Source organism: Elephantulus edwardii, unplaced genomic scaffold, assembly GCF_000299155.1.
Source record: "Elephantulus edwardii isolate Elephantulus edwardi_28Jun2011 unplaced genomic scaffold, EleEdw1.0 scaffold00198, whole genome shotgun sequence".
In the NCBI taxonomy this organism is placed as follows: domain Eukaryota; kingdom Metazoa; phylum Chordata; class Mammalia; order Macroscelidea; family Macroscelididae; genus Elephantulus; species Elephantulus edwardii.
The window spans coordinates 5,056,732-5,071,449 of record NW_006399948.1 but is presented as its reverse complement, the minus strand read 5'-3'; the positions used below and the strand labels follow the sequence as shown (position 1 = coordinate 5,071,449).

General features: G+C 36.7%; 1 pseudogene; it reads left to right on the top strand.

The window, feature by feature from the left end:
* The first annotated feature begins 1,605 nt into the window (after nucleotides 1-1,605).
* LOC102864247 lies at nucleotides 1,606-2,223 on the top strand (annotated as a pseudogene).
* Nucleotides 2,224-14,718: the final 12,495 nt, after the last annotated feature.

Genomic DNA, 14,718 nt, shown 5'->3' with positions numbered 1-14,718 from the left:
GAACTTATACCCTAAGTCAACAAGGAGGGCTGTCAGGGTTTAGTGTAAAGTGTAAACCTCTAAGAGTAAAACCAGTAGAGCTTAGGAGGGAGCTGATAGCAAGACTCCGAAACCTAAGAACTTATTGGAATTATCAGAGGATGTGGAGGGAACAGAAAATCAGAGTTTAAGAGAAGTGATTAGATTGTTTTGGGGAGATCTCCCAGACCCACAGGAAGGAAGGTGTTTGGTTGCTCTCCTTGTGGTTATGACTTGCAAAGTGGCAAGAGACTTGAGCTTATTTCAAAGCTTCAGCTGCTGTGTGGGAAGTGAGTGAAGTGGGAGGCCAAGCAGAAAAGGCCAGATGAGAAATGCTTAACAGTAACCGAGACAGTAAGATAAGGAGTGTCTGGATAATGCCAAGTTTATAAAACAAATCCCCTTAAAACTTAATGCTTTATGGAACATATGGACAAAGTAATAAAAAATAATATGTTGTCAAGTATCTCAGGTAACCACAGACTGAAATCTTTCACCAGTGGTGTCTTATTGAACTAGTTTCAGCATAAAAATGAAAAGATCCCAAAAGGTATATCACCAACTCACTACCCTGCTGAGAGCCTTAATAGGCCCACTCACCTCAAAGGCTTTTGAGGCATTAGCAACTTGCTAGTGTGGACTCTTTAGTTTTTTATTTCATTCACAATTGTGTGTGAGCTGATTGTTTTGCGGGATTTAGCTAACTATGAGCTATGGGCTGGAATTCTCTTGTTTAGAGTCAATTAGGGCCTGAGGGGAGGGCCTTTGTATCTATAAGTCAGTTCTCTGGCCTTTGGTCCTAGGATCTGGTGTTAATTGTGTTTGAGACAACATTTCCAAAGTGGTTTAACACTGGTCTCTTAATTTGGTATATTGAGTTAACCTGGGATTGCTGTGATGCTGAACACTGTGCCACTGCTGTGTCAAATGCCTTAATGGTTACTCACAGTGGACAATGTTTGGTGAAGCACCCAGATTAAGATAGGCTTGGAAACAGAAGTGGCATCAACTTCCTAAACAACATGCCTCTGGAAACTCTATGAACTTAGAGAAAAGAAAATAGTTATAGAACTTGATTCAGGTCTTTTTTTCATAGGGTCGCTATGAGTTGTGTTCAACTATATGGTACTTAAAACAACAACAGTGTTCCCTTGCTCTATTTTGACAATTGTCTCCTTATACAAAGCTTTCATTACAGCTTTGCTCTGGGATTCCCATTCTTCTCAAGGTTAGCCACAATTTATAGTGATCCACACGGTTAAATGCTAATGCATAATCAATGAAACACAGACATTCTTCTGGTACTTTTCGCTTACAGCTAAAATCCATCTAACAGACTATATTGTCCATTCTGCCAAGACCTCTTCTAAACTGAACTTGCATATCTAGAAGTTCTCTGTTGATTTATTGTTTCACTACTTTTTGGCTAATGTTTAGCAGGATCTTGTTTGCATGTGACATTAAAGATAATGCTGGGTGTCAGCGCTCCCAGGTGAGCAGGGGTGTGGTGATCGCCGCGCGCGGTCAGTGCAGACGCAGCTGGACAGTGGCCCGAGCCCTTGGATTCTTCCGGCGGCGCAGGATTTAACCCCCACCATGGCGAGCAAACGGAATAAGATCAAGGGCAGGAAGCACCTTCAGCGTGCAACATCCAACGTGTTTGCCATGTTTGATCAGTCCCAGATTCAGGAGTTCAAAGAGGCCTTCAACATGATTGACCAGAACAGAGATGGCTTCATCGATAAGGAATATTTGCATCATATGCTGGCCTCTCTAGGGAAGAACCCTACTGATGAGTCACTAGAAAACATGATAATTGAAGCTTCAGGGCCCATCAACTTTACCATGTTCCTCACGATGTTTGGGGAGAAGCTCAATGGGACAGATCCAGAAGATGTCATGAGAAATGCTTTTGCCTGCTTTGATGAAGAAACGACAGGCACCATTCAGGAAGACTGCCTAAGAGAGCTGCTGACCACCATGGGGGACCGCTTTACAGACGAGCAAGTGGACGAGCTCTACAGAGAAGCTCCGATCGACAAAAAGGGAAATTTCAATTACATCGAGTTCACATGCATCCTGAAATATGGAGCAAAGACAAGGATGACTGAACGAACTTCACATTCTGGCCAGATGCTTCTCTTTGTCACTTTTGGTGTTCCTGAGACTCAGGGGTTTCTCTTAGAGCCAATTGCATGCGCTTAGCTTTACAGCTTTTGCCTTTTTGTTGTATTTATTCTCGGCCATGTTCGGCACATAATCTCTCTAATTAGACTGGAAATAGGACTTTTAAGATAATGATATAAAATAGAACTGGAAGATCATTCTCTCATCAAAGCCTAGGAAAAATATTTTCAGATTTTCCTGATTTACTGGATTTTTACTTTTTTGGTAATAAAACTTTTAAAATAAAATTTATGACACATCAAAAAAAATAAAAAAAAATTTATGACACATCAAAAAAAGAAAGATAACGTTCAATAATTTGCACACTCTGTTGGTTTGTCTTTTTTGGGAATGGGAAAAAATATGGATATTTTCTAGTCAGTTGACCAGGTAGTTGTCCTCCAGATTTCTTGGCACAATTACTGATTGTGTCCAGGGTGGCATCTGTTTGTTGAAATATGTCAGTTGATATGCCATCAATTACTGGTGCCTTGTTTCTTTGCTAATTCCTTCAAAACATCATGAACTTCCTCCTCCATCACCATTGCCTCTTGATAGAGGCAATTCTTCTGTGTTAGCTGATTCTCTTTTTTTCTTTTATTTATTCACAGTTGCACATTATCTCCCCTCCTTCAACCCACCCCACAAAGCACCCGTTGTTCTAGATTGTTTTCATATATTTAATACCCAATCATATGTTCCTTTTGGACATTTTTTGGTGGGGTTATATTAACTCCATGTATTCCTTTTACCTTCTTTTGATGTTTTCTGGGTTATTCAGCATTCTGCTTATAGTGTCCTTAAGTATTGCAACTCGAGGTTTGAATATGTTCTTCAGTTCCTTCAACTTAAGTAATGCCAAGTGAGTTCATTCCTTTTGATTTTCCAACTTTGCACATCTCATTATAATTCTTTGCTTTGTCTTCTGTGTTGCACTTTGAAATCTTCTCTTCTGCTCTTTATTTATTCCATTTGCTTTGGCTTTTTGGTGCTCTAGTGCGTATTCAAAGTATCTTTTGACAACAACCTCTTTTATCTATTTTTCCTTCTTCCTCCATTTATATGCATCATGAATGTATTTTTGATATCCTCACAAAGCTCATCTAGTCTTATTAGTATTCAAAGCCTCAAATTTGTTTCTGAGATGATGGTCTTTACCTTCAGCAAGGATAGATTCAAGTTCAAACTTTGGTTCTTTGGATTGGATTTTATTTTCTTTTTAGTCTCACTTTGAACTTGCACATTTGTAGCTGATGACCTGTTCCACAATCAGCATCTAGTCCAGTTTTCACAGCTATTATTGAGCTTCACTTATTATTTTTCCCCACAGATGTAATCAATCTGATTCCTTTGTAGGCCACCAGGTGTATAGTTGCTATTTTTGTTTCTTGTACAAGGTATTTCCAATAAATAAATCATTGATTGTGCAGAATTCTGTAATTCTATCTAGCTTCATTTCTGTCACCAAGTCCATGTTTTCAAATTACTGATCCTTCTTCCCTGTTCCCAACATTGCATTTCAGTCACTGTTATTACTAATGCATCTTGAATTGCTTTCTGATTGCATAGACATCATCTTTACTTTCTGATTGATAGACATCATCTATTTTCCCATCTTTGACTCTGGTTGTTGGTGCATAAATTTTAATGTTAGTGGTATATTAACAGGTGTTCCTTGTATGTGTGTATTATCTTGTTGTTCATTATATTAAAACATTATATTTCAAGAAAAGTCTAGAAATAGTATTATTTTTTTTAAATTTTACTTTTTAAAAAAAAATTTTTTGTGTGTGTAACACTCTTCTAGATCGTGTAACCCTGATATGTCCACTTGCTGTACAGAGGTAACTCATGGTTGCTGTGAAGCTGAGCACTGTGACACTGATGAGTCAAATGCGAGAATGGTTATCCATGGTGGACAGTGTTTGGTGAAGCTCCCCAATTAAAACAAGTCTAGCAGGAGTGGCATCTACTTCCATAATAGCTTGCCTTTGGAAACCCTATGAACCCGGAGAAGGGACTAAAGTTATACAGGAGGTGTCCAGAACTTTTGTTCACAGGGTCACTATGAGTTGCTAGTGACTCAAAGGCACTTAACAACAACAATAACCATCAAATCAGATCTGACTGGTACAGGAGGAGATTGTCCCTCCTTCTCCATCAGAATCTGGTGGATTCGAACCACATACCTCTGAGATTGCAGTGCAGCTTCTTGACACTAGGCCACCAGAACTCCCTTAGAAATAGTCTTTTTGACTATAAATGTGACCTCATTTTTCCTCATTTTGCCTTTTAATTTCCAGCATAATAGAGCACAGGATTATCTACTTTAAAATGTCCCATACTAATCCATTTTATTTCTCCAATTCAATTTCTTCCTTAAAAATCTCCAATTTTTCTACATTCATACTTCTTACAGTCCACATTCCAATAACTAAACTCTATAGTTGAATGATCGAATCCAAAGAGACACAGTGACTATAAAATGTGGATGTTATTGAACAATGCCATTAATATCACGTGCAAACAAACTAACACTGAAGATCATTCCAAACCAGCTAAAACATTACAAACACAGATGCCAGATGTTCAAGATTAATTTAGATGAGGGATATTTACCAGAGATACCATTGCTGATGTCAGATGGATTCAGGCTGAAAGCAAAGAACACTAGAAGAATACCTACTTGTGTTTTATGGATTCTGGGAAGACATTTAACTGTATGGATTATAACAAATTATGGCTGACATTGAGAAGAATGAAAATCCTAGAACATATAATTTTGTCCATGTGAAACTTACATCTAAAATAAGAGGTTGTTGTGCAAGCAGAGCAGGAGAACATTACATGGTTTGAAATTAAGAAAGTTGTACATCACAGTTGAATCTATTTATCCATACTTATTTAATTTGTATGCTAAGCAAATTATTAAAGGAGTTGGGGACTCTATGAACAAAAATGTGGCATCAGGATTGCAGTAAGAGTCATTAGTAACCTATTTTATGCAGATGACAAAGCCTAGCTTTGCTGAAAGTGAGGAACATTTAAAGTAATTGTTCCAGAAGATGAAACACTTTAGTCTTCAATATGAACTGCATCTTAACATCAAAACACAAAAAAATTCTTATTACTGGACAAACAAGAAACATGATTATAAATGGAAAAAATTTAGTTCATCAACAATTTCATCTTACTTGGATCCACAGCCCATACACTTGATACCAGCAATAAGGACATTGGAGATATATTGCACTGGGAAAGTCTGTAGTTAGGGACCTCTCCAAATTATTGAACAGAGATAATGTGAGTTTGAGTATGATCGTGTGCCTAATTCAGGGCATGATCTGTTTAATTACTTTCTATGAAGCCGGAAGCTTGACAATTAATAATTAAAAAGGATTTAAAAATTTAAAAAATAGTAAGGATGGCAGAAAAAGAATTGATGTCTTAGAACTATGGTGTTGGAGAAGAGTATTGAGTATCCCGTAGACTGTCAATAGAGTAAACAGATACTTCTTGGAGAAGGTGCCACAAGAGTGCTCCTTTGAGTCAAAGATCATTCAGCTTCATCTCACATATTTTGGTCATCTTACTGGCAAAGGCTCAAACTTGGAGAATAACATCCTGCTTGGAAAACCTTAGAACAAGGGACAATGAAAGACAGGAAAACCCTCCACTAGGCTAATTGACACAGTGACTGCAGCAATAGGCTTGAATTGTTAGAGAGTCTGAGTATGGAACAATATAGGAAAGGGTTCAGATTTATTGTTCCTAAGATCACTATGAGTTGTACTTGACTTAATGGCATCTAACAACAAGAAGAAGCAACCAGAGCTGTAGAAAAAGTAAAAACAATAAATCATAGTTTCCATTTTCCCCCTATAAAATACAGTAAATAATTTCTTAGTATTATCTTAAAAAGAGAGAGAGAGAGATCTTACAAGTGCTACTAACATGTTACAGTTCCAAAATCTACTGGCCTAAAGCTTAGTCTAATTTGTGGTGACTCCTCTTAAAGTTTCCAAATATGAATTGTTGTTGTTATTGTTATGTGCTACTGAGTAACTTGCAACTCATAACGACCCTATGAACAACAGGCCTGAAACCTGTTTTATCCTGTGCTAAGCTTATTGTTTTTGACATCTATCCTCATTACCCCAGTCACTGAATCAATCCATCTCCTCAAGAGTCTTCCTCTCTTGTTCTAGCCTTCAATCCTTCCAAGCATGATGTCCTTCTCCAAGGATTGGTTCCCCCTTGCAACATGTCAGAAGTATGTCAGACAAAGCCTCAGAATCCTTGCTTCCTAGGAACAGCCTGGTTTAACTCTCTCTCTAGGATGAACCTATTTTTTCTTCTGGCAGTCCATGGTATATTCAAAACTGTTCTTCAGCACCACAGCTCAAAGGAACCTATTCTCTGTTATCCCTAGTCATTGTCCAGCTTTCTGACACATAGCAAGTAATTGCAAAGACTGTGGTCTGGATTACGCCCACCTAGTCTCCGGATATTTTGGCTTTTCAGCACTTTGGAGAGGTCCCTGACTGCAGACTTGTCTTGCAAAACGCAATTTCTTTTTTCATTTCCTGGCTGCTGGTACCAAGAGTGTTGATTATGTAGCCAAGCAGTTAAATCTGTTAACAATCTCAATCTCTTCACCATCTATCATGATGCTGCCAATCTGCTCAATTGTGAGAATCTTTGTTTTCTTGATATTGAGCTTCAATCCATATTGAAGGCTGCAGTCCTTGACCTTCTACAGCAAGCACTTCAGGTCCTCCTCAGTTTCAGCAAGCAGGGTTATGTCACTTGCATAATACAAGTTTTTGATGAGTCTTCCTCTAATCCTGATGCCACACTGGGGAGAGGAGCAGTTACTTTTATCTCATGAAATGATTTGTGAATCTGAATTGCTAACCTTTAGATCCACAACCCAACACTTAGCCCACTATACTATTTTTTTAAGTTAGATTTGGCTATAATAATGAAGACTTAAAATATATGTAGTTGTTACAGTTGATTGCCTATGAGTTGAGCACGACTCATAGAGACCTATGAGTTGTGCTTAACTCAAAGGCAATCAACAGCTACTTCTATAATGAAGAATTAAAATAGAAGTAGTATATGCACAGAATGTTTCTTGCATACAGAACTTCTCTGTGTGAAGGTCTTATTGCATTCTTTTAGGGGAGAAAAAAGCCAACAAAACAAAAAAACAGTAGAGCTAACAGACACCGTTTGTATTTTTTGCAATATAAATGAATAAATGTAAATCACAAATGAAAGCTCATTTTAATGAACAAAGTTAGCTCTCTAATAGTATAATATTATTCCTTGTTTTATTCTGATGTTAATGACTTTCCTACCTTATTCTTTATTAATAGTGACAGAGTTGGTCAATTATAGTGAACTGTAATCTTTGGTTTTATGCCTTTCATTGTCCTTGGTATTCTCTTTGTCTCTTTATGGTAATGAGAGCAACCCTTTCTTCTGAAGACTCCTCTGGGGCTGTAGCATAAATATTCTCAATATAAATATGAACAGCTCAACAATTTTTATTGAGTTTTGATTGAACAGTCCTTAAGGAGCTAAACAGAGAAGAGAAAAGATGAGAAAAAGTAGTCAAAGGTTGTAATATTTCAGTCTAAGGACATACACCACTGGTTCAACAGATTTGGCAATATTTACAATTTAACAGTTTGGCATCAGTGTTCATCTTTTGGTGCCAAATAATGAGGCACAGAGAATAAATATAACAGCAGCACTTACATGATATTTTCCTTGTTGAATTCTTGAAATTAGAACAATACAATTGTGCTATGGCTTTTGTCTTTAAGGGGGAAAAAATACCTTCCAAGAATAAGCAATAATAAAATAATAAGGAGGTATCAAAACAAACAAACAAACAAACAAAAATGATGGCACAGCTGAAGTTTCTTCACCACTGCTAAGCCTTTCCATTTCTGATTTCACAGCATTCCCATGTCCTTTTTCAACTTTATAGACAATCTGGGTGTGAAATAGAACAGTTTCACTCACAAGGGAAGGGGGAGGAAAAAAGCTATAGAGATGGTCTTAGTTGCCAAAAAGGAGAATATTTCTGATGGTTACTAGGCAACAGGAACTGGAAGTTAGCAGCACTCATTATTCCTTGAGGAGGCAAAAGAAAGCTTACTGAGGGGTCTAGTCCGTTTGCTGTTATTCCCCTAAAATATACCCTGAAAACTGTGTAAAACTTGTTATTAAGAAACGACTATCTATTTCAAACAACTTGGCAGAACTTTGAATGGAAAAAAAATAAACTATTTAGAGCTCTTTATTACAGAACACCTTTATTCTTTATGCAGAAGGAACTATATGACATTTTTTAATTAATTCACTTTTTTTCAGAAGCCAAATGTACAGAATCGGAAAGGTAAATTTATCTCAATAACTCATTAGTATGACACATTCAAAATAATGAGAATGGTTGCGTAGCTTGAAGAATATAGTCAATGTTACTGAATTGTACATGTAAAAATTACTGGTGTTTATGTTTTGTGTGCATTTTCAATGACAAATCCAGAGATTTGACTACATCAGTTGGTCTGAGGGAGAAATATGGACAGTTCTCTCCTTATGATATAAAACCTATGATTAAAAATTCAAAATATTTTTAAAAGCACACATTTTTCATATTATACATAATAAGAAATTTAATGACCTGTGGTAAACTGGAACAATTGGTATATACTCACAACTTTTTCTTCAAAGATGAGAAAACTAAAGATTAAAAAGATTCCACTAAAACATGGTATTGTAGTAGCAAGGGCAAAAATTATACACATTTTTATTTCTCCCTTACACTTCAAATATTGAAGGAGGAAAAATATAAGCTGAAGTTTGGGTTTTTTAATTGAGGGTAAAGTTTTAGCTTTTTGACAACCAGAGTTTTAGGAGATGGTTTTCCTCAAATGAATACAAAAGAGACAATTTTGCTCAATGAAGGACTCCACTATACATTTACAGTTTTAAAATTTACCAGAAGGTTAAGATTCTTCATTTAGAGATCACAGCTGGAGAAGACTCCAGAGTAATGTTGTAGCCTTGATTCCTTTTTAAAATCTTATAGTTGATGTTAAAACAGAGGTGCAGGCAGGGTAGTATTGTTCTCTAGGAGAATGGCCCAGGTATAGTAATTTTTCCAGTTTGCTTGACTCCACAATCAACACTCTTGGCACCAGCAGCCAGGAAATCACAAGATGTATTGAGATGGGAGAGTCTTCTGTTAGAGACCTCTCCAAAGTACTGAAGAACAATGATGTCACTTTAGAAACTAAGGTGCACCTGATACAGACCATGGTTTTTGCAATTACTTGCTACGCATCAGAGAACTGCACAATGACTAGGGATGATATAAGGAGAATTAATGCCTTTGAGCTGTCGTGTTGGAAAAGAGTATTGAATATGGACTGCTAAGAAAACAAATAGGTACATCCTGGAGATGATTAAACCAGGCTGCTCCTTGGAAACAAGGATTCTGAAGCTTTGTCTGACATATTTTGTATATGTTGCAAGGAGCAACCAATCTTGGAGAGGGACGTCATGCTTGGGAGTGTGGAGAACAGTGCAGGAGAGGAAGACCATCTATAAGGTGGATTGATTCAGTGACTGGAGTAAGTGGGGTAGGTGTGTCAGAGACAGTGAGATTGACACAGGATAGAACAGGGTTTAGGGCTGTTGTAAATATGGACGCTATGAGATGCAGGTGACTCAACAGTACATAACACCAACAACAAACAACATAGAAGAAAGAATACCTACTGCTCTAAAAAAAGGGAAGATACTTGTTTCTTACCCATACTCATGTAAAGACAAGGAATGCTTTTCTCCCTTTTAAAATTGCATCATATAGTGCTGAATCTTGACACAGATCCTGAGATTATTTTATCACTCTTCCTCTAATACAAATAAATGCATTTAGTATATTGAACCCATTGCTGTCAAATTGCTTCTGACTTATTACTCTGCATTGGTTTGCAAGGCTATAAATCTTTTTTTTTATCACTTTATTTATTTTTAATTTCAATGAACATCTACAGAGATTTTGGAATTCCATTCATTCATTGTTGCACCCCTCTCCCGGCCCACCCCACCTCCATCCCTCCCCTCCCCCCTGTTTGCTCCTCTCCTTGAAAAGCAAAAGAAAAACTCCCTCATTGGTACGCCATCCCCCCGCACATTCCCCAACTCCACCTCAACACCAAATATAATCCACTCTGCAACCCTCATTCCGTACTCTTATGATAAACATAATGCCCTAAAAGATAATGCTTTGAAAAACTCAAGGCTACAATCTTAATGCTTGGAGACTATTTAATCTTCCTCTTTCAGAGCAACTAGTGGATTCTAATTGCCCAACTTTTGGTTAGGAGCCAAACACTCAAACTACCATTTTTCTAAGGCTCTTTTCAAATATGTATTAAATACACATCTCAGCTTGCTTGGATACACAATCAATATTCTTGGCACCAGCAGTCAAGAAATCAAAAGATTATTTGATATGGGAAAAGCTGCTGTTAGGAACTTCTCCAAAGTGTCAAAGTGCAATGAAGATTAAGGTGTGCCTGATTCAGACCATGATCTTAATTATTACTTACTATGCATCAGAGAGCTGGACAATAACTAGGGTTGATAAAAGAATTGATGACTTTGAGTTGTGGTGCTAGAGAAGAACACTGAACATACCATAGACCAAAAAGAGAACAAATAGTCTGTCCTGGAGAGTGTGAAACCAAGCTTGAAGGCAAGCATTTTAAAGTTCTTTTACATACTTTGGGCATAAGGCCAGGAGGGAGCTGTCCTGGGAAAAGGACATCATAAATACAAGGATGGAGGGACAGCACAGGACAGGAAGACTTCAGATGAAATAGATTGAAACAGTACCTGAGGTAATGGGAGTAGATGTGTCAGAGACAATGAGGTTGGCTCAGGATAGAGCAGAGCTCAGAGTTATTTTACATAAGGTTGCTATGAGTTGCAGGTGAATCAATAACATAATAATTACAATCTCTCTATATGACTAACAAGTAAATTCCAATTCAACTTTATCATTTAATATAATTAGTTGATTTTATACTAACTCTTGTTTTTTAGGGTACAAATATAAATTATCTAGTTGAGAAGTAAAAGATGACCCAGATAAGTGCCAATGGGTGGGGTGGGGGGGAACCCAACACATAGTATTAGGAATCTAATGAAAAAAATTCTTGATCAATCTGGAATAAGATCACAATCTTATTTTTAATTTTATTTCTTTTAATTTGTTCTTAATTCAAAAGAAGGGAAATATATTTTACATTATGGATAGTTGCTAGATTCAAAGAAACTGTTTCAGGTTACTCAGTAAGCAAGGTAAGACATTTAGTCTTACTAAGTTTACTTACTAATCTGGAACAAAAATTTCACACATCTTTTACCACATCAAATATTGTGCTACTACCCTATGAACCTGGAGAAAGGATAAAAATTATACAAGTGTTCAGGTCTTTTGTTCATAGGGTCGCTGTAAGTCCCCTACGACTTGACTACACTTAACAACAACAAGAACTCATGACTCACTTCTATTTTTCTTGCACACCACAGTATTCTCCTACAATATCAAAGTCTCTTTTAAAATTTATGTGTCAAGTATAACTAAAGAGTGCTCGAAATCCAAAACGAAACTATTAGCATCAAGTCAATTCCTTTTCAGAGTGACTCTAGTTCTAAAACACATTTGAAGAGTGGCACCGAATGACTTTCACTAAAAGAATAATGATAATGATAATAGTAATAAAAATAAACCATCATTTTCTTTTTTTTTTTTTTGACCAATTGGCGGCATCAGGATGGATGGTGAAGAGACTGAGATTGTTCACAGCTTTAGTTTGCTTGGCTCCACAGTCAACATTCTTGGCACCAGCAGCCAGGAAATTAAAAGACATATTACTATGGGAACGTATGCTCTTAGGGATCTCTCCAAAGTATTGAAGAGCAATGGAGTCTCTCTGGAAACTAACGTGTGTCGATACAGGCCATGGTCTTTGCAATCACTTATTATGCATCAGAGAGTTGGACAATGACTAGGGAAGATAAAGAATTGATGCCTTTGAGCTGTGGTGCTGTAGAAAAGTATTGAATGTACCCTGGACTGCCAAGAAAACAAACAGATTCAGCCTGGAGAGGGTTAAACCAGGCTACTCCTTGGAGGCAAGGATTTTGGGGCTTCCTCTGACATAGTTTGGACATGTTGTAAGGAGAGACAGGTCCTTGGAGAGAGACATAATGCTTGGTAAAGTGGAGGGACAGTGCAGGAGGGGAAGACCCTCTTTGAGATGGATTGATTCAGTGACTGGAGTAATTGGGATGGGTGTGTCAGAGGCCATGCGATTGGCACGGGATAGAGCAGGGTTTAGGGCTGTTGTGCATAGGGTCGCTATGAGTTACAAATGACTCGACGGCACATAACAACAACAGCAACAGCATTGGGATTGCATTGAACATGTAGATTGATTTTGATAGGATTGTCATTTTGAGAATATTTAGTCTTGCCATCCATGAACAGGGAACATTTTCCATTTATTTAGATCTTTTATTGGGTCTCACAAAAATATTGTGTAATTTTCTTTGTACAGGTCTTTTTTGTCTCTAGTTAGGTTCACTCCCAAGTTATCTCAATTTGTAGTTGGCTATTTTAATTGGTATTGATTTCTTGGATGCCTTCTCCGAGTTCTCTTTGTTGCTGAAGAGGAATTCCACTGATATTTTGGATGTTGATCTTGTATAAGTTCACTCAACTAAATTGACCTACTAGTGCTAGCAGTTTTTTTGTTGAGGCCTTGGGGTTTTCTGTGTACATTATCAAATCATCTGCATAGAATTACAGTTTAACCGTCTCTTTGCCAATTTGTTTTGCCTTTTGTTCCCTGTATTGCCCTAGCAACTACTTCTAATACAATATTTAATAGAAGTGGCGACTGACAGTGAGATCCTTGTCTCATCCCTGTTTGAAAAGAAAATGTATTTAGTTTTTATTGATAATTATATTGGCTCTTGGTTTTGCATATATGCTTTTGACTGTGTTGAGGAAATTCCCTTGTATTCCAATTTTGCAGAATGCCTGTCAGAAAGAGGTGCTGATTTTTGCCAAATGCTTTTTCTGCACCAATCGCTAGGATCATATGCTTGTTGTATTTTATTTTATTAATGTAGTGAGTTACATCAATTGTTTTTTCTTATGTTGAGCTATCTTTGCATACCTCTTATGAATTTCACTTGGTAATGATGAATTATATTTTGATGTGCTTTTGGATGCTGTTGGCTAGGATTTTGTTAAGAAATTTTGTGTCTGTGTTCATGAGAGATATTAGTCTGTAGTTTTCTTTTTTGGTAATATCTCTGCCTGGTTTTAGTATTAGGATTATTCTTCTTTCATAGAATGTCTCCAGGAGTTTTCCTTTTTTCTCTATAATCTGGAATAACTTAAGTAGGATTGGTGATAAATCTTCTTGGATTGTTTGGTAGAATTCAGCTGTGAAGATTTCTGGTCCAGGACTTTTTCTGTGGGGGACTCTTTTTATGAACTGCTCAATTACATATTTTATAATGAATCTGCTCAAGTGTTCTACATCTGACTGTGACAACCTGGGTAAATCATGTAATTCAAGGAATTTGTTCATTTCCTTTAAGTTTTCAAATTTATCTAGGTATACCTTTTCATAATATTCTGATATTATACATTTAATATCCTCTGTTTCTGTTGTGATGTCACCTATATAATTTCTTAGTCTAGTTATTTCTGTCTTCTTTTTTCTTTTAAGTTTGTTAATATTTTGTCAATTTTATTGACTCTTGAAAATCCAGATCCTAGGCTTATTAATGGTTTCAATTGTTTTTCTGTTTTCTATCTCATTGCTTTCAGCTCTTATCTCTATAATTTCCTTTCTTCTAGTGGCTTTTAGGTTAGATTGTTATTCTTGTTATATTTGATGATGTGTTGAGTTAGATCATTTCTTTTCCGTCATTCTTCATTTTTTTAAAAAATGTGTTTGCCTATTGCTATGAACGGTCCCCTGAGGATAGCCTTAGCTGCATCTCAGAGGTTTTGGTATGTTGTATTTTCACTATCATTTGCTTTAAGTAATTTTATTTTTTTGTAATTTCTTCTAATCATATTCTAGCCAGGTGTTACTTAGCTTCCATGTTGATGGCATTAGACATTTTTTCATCTTATGTTCAATTTCTAGTTTTATGGCATTGTAGTCTGAAATGATACTTTGCATTATTTCAATGCTTTTGAATTTGTTGAGATTTGCTTTGTGCCTTAATATGTGATCAATTCTGGAGAATGTATGATGTGCACTTGGGAAGAAAATGAATTGAGCTTTAGTTGGGTGCAGTACTCAGAATGTATCTACAAGGTAGAGATGGCTGACTATAGAGTTTAGGTCTTATGCATCCTTGTTAAGTTTCTTTTAAGTTAACTTATCTTTTGGCAACAGTAGTGTGTTAAAG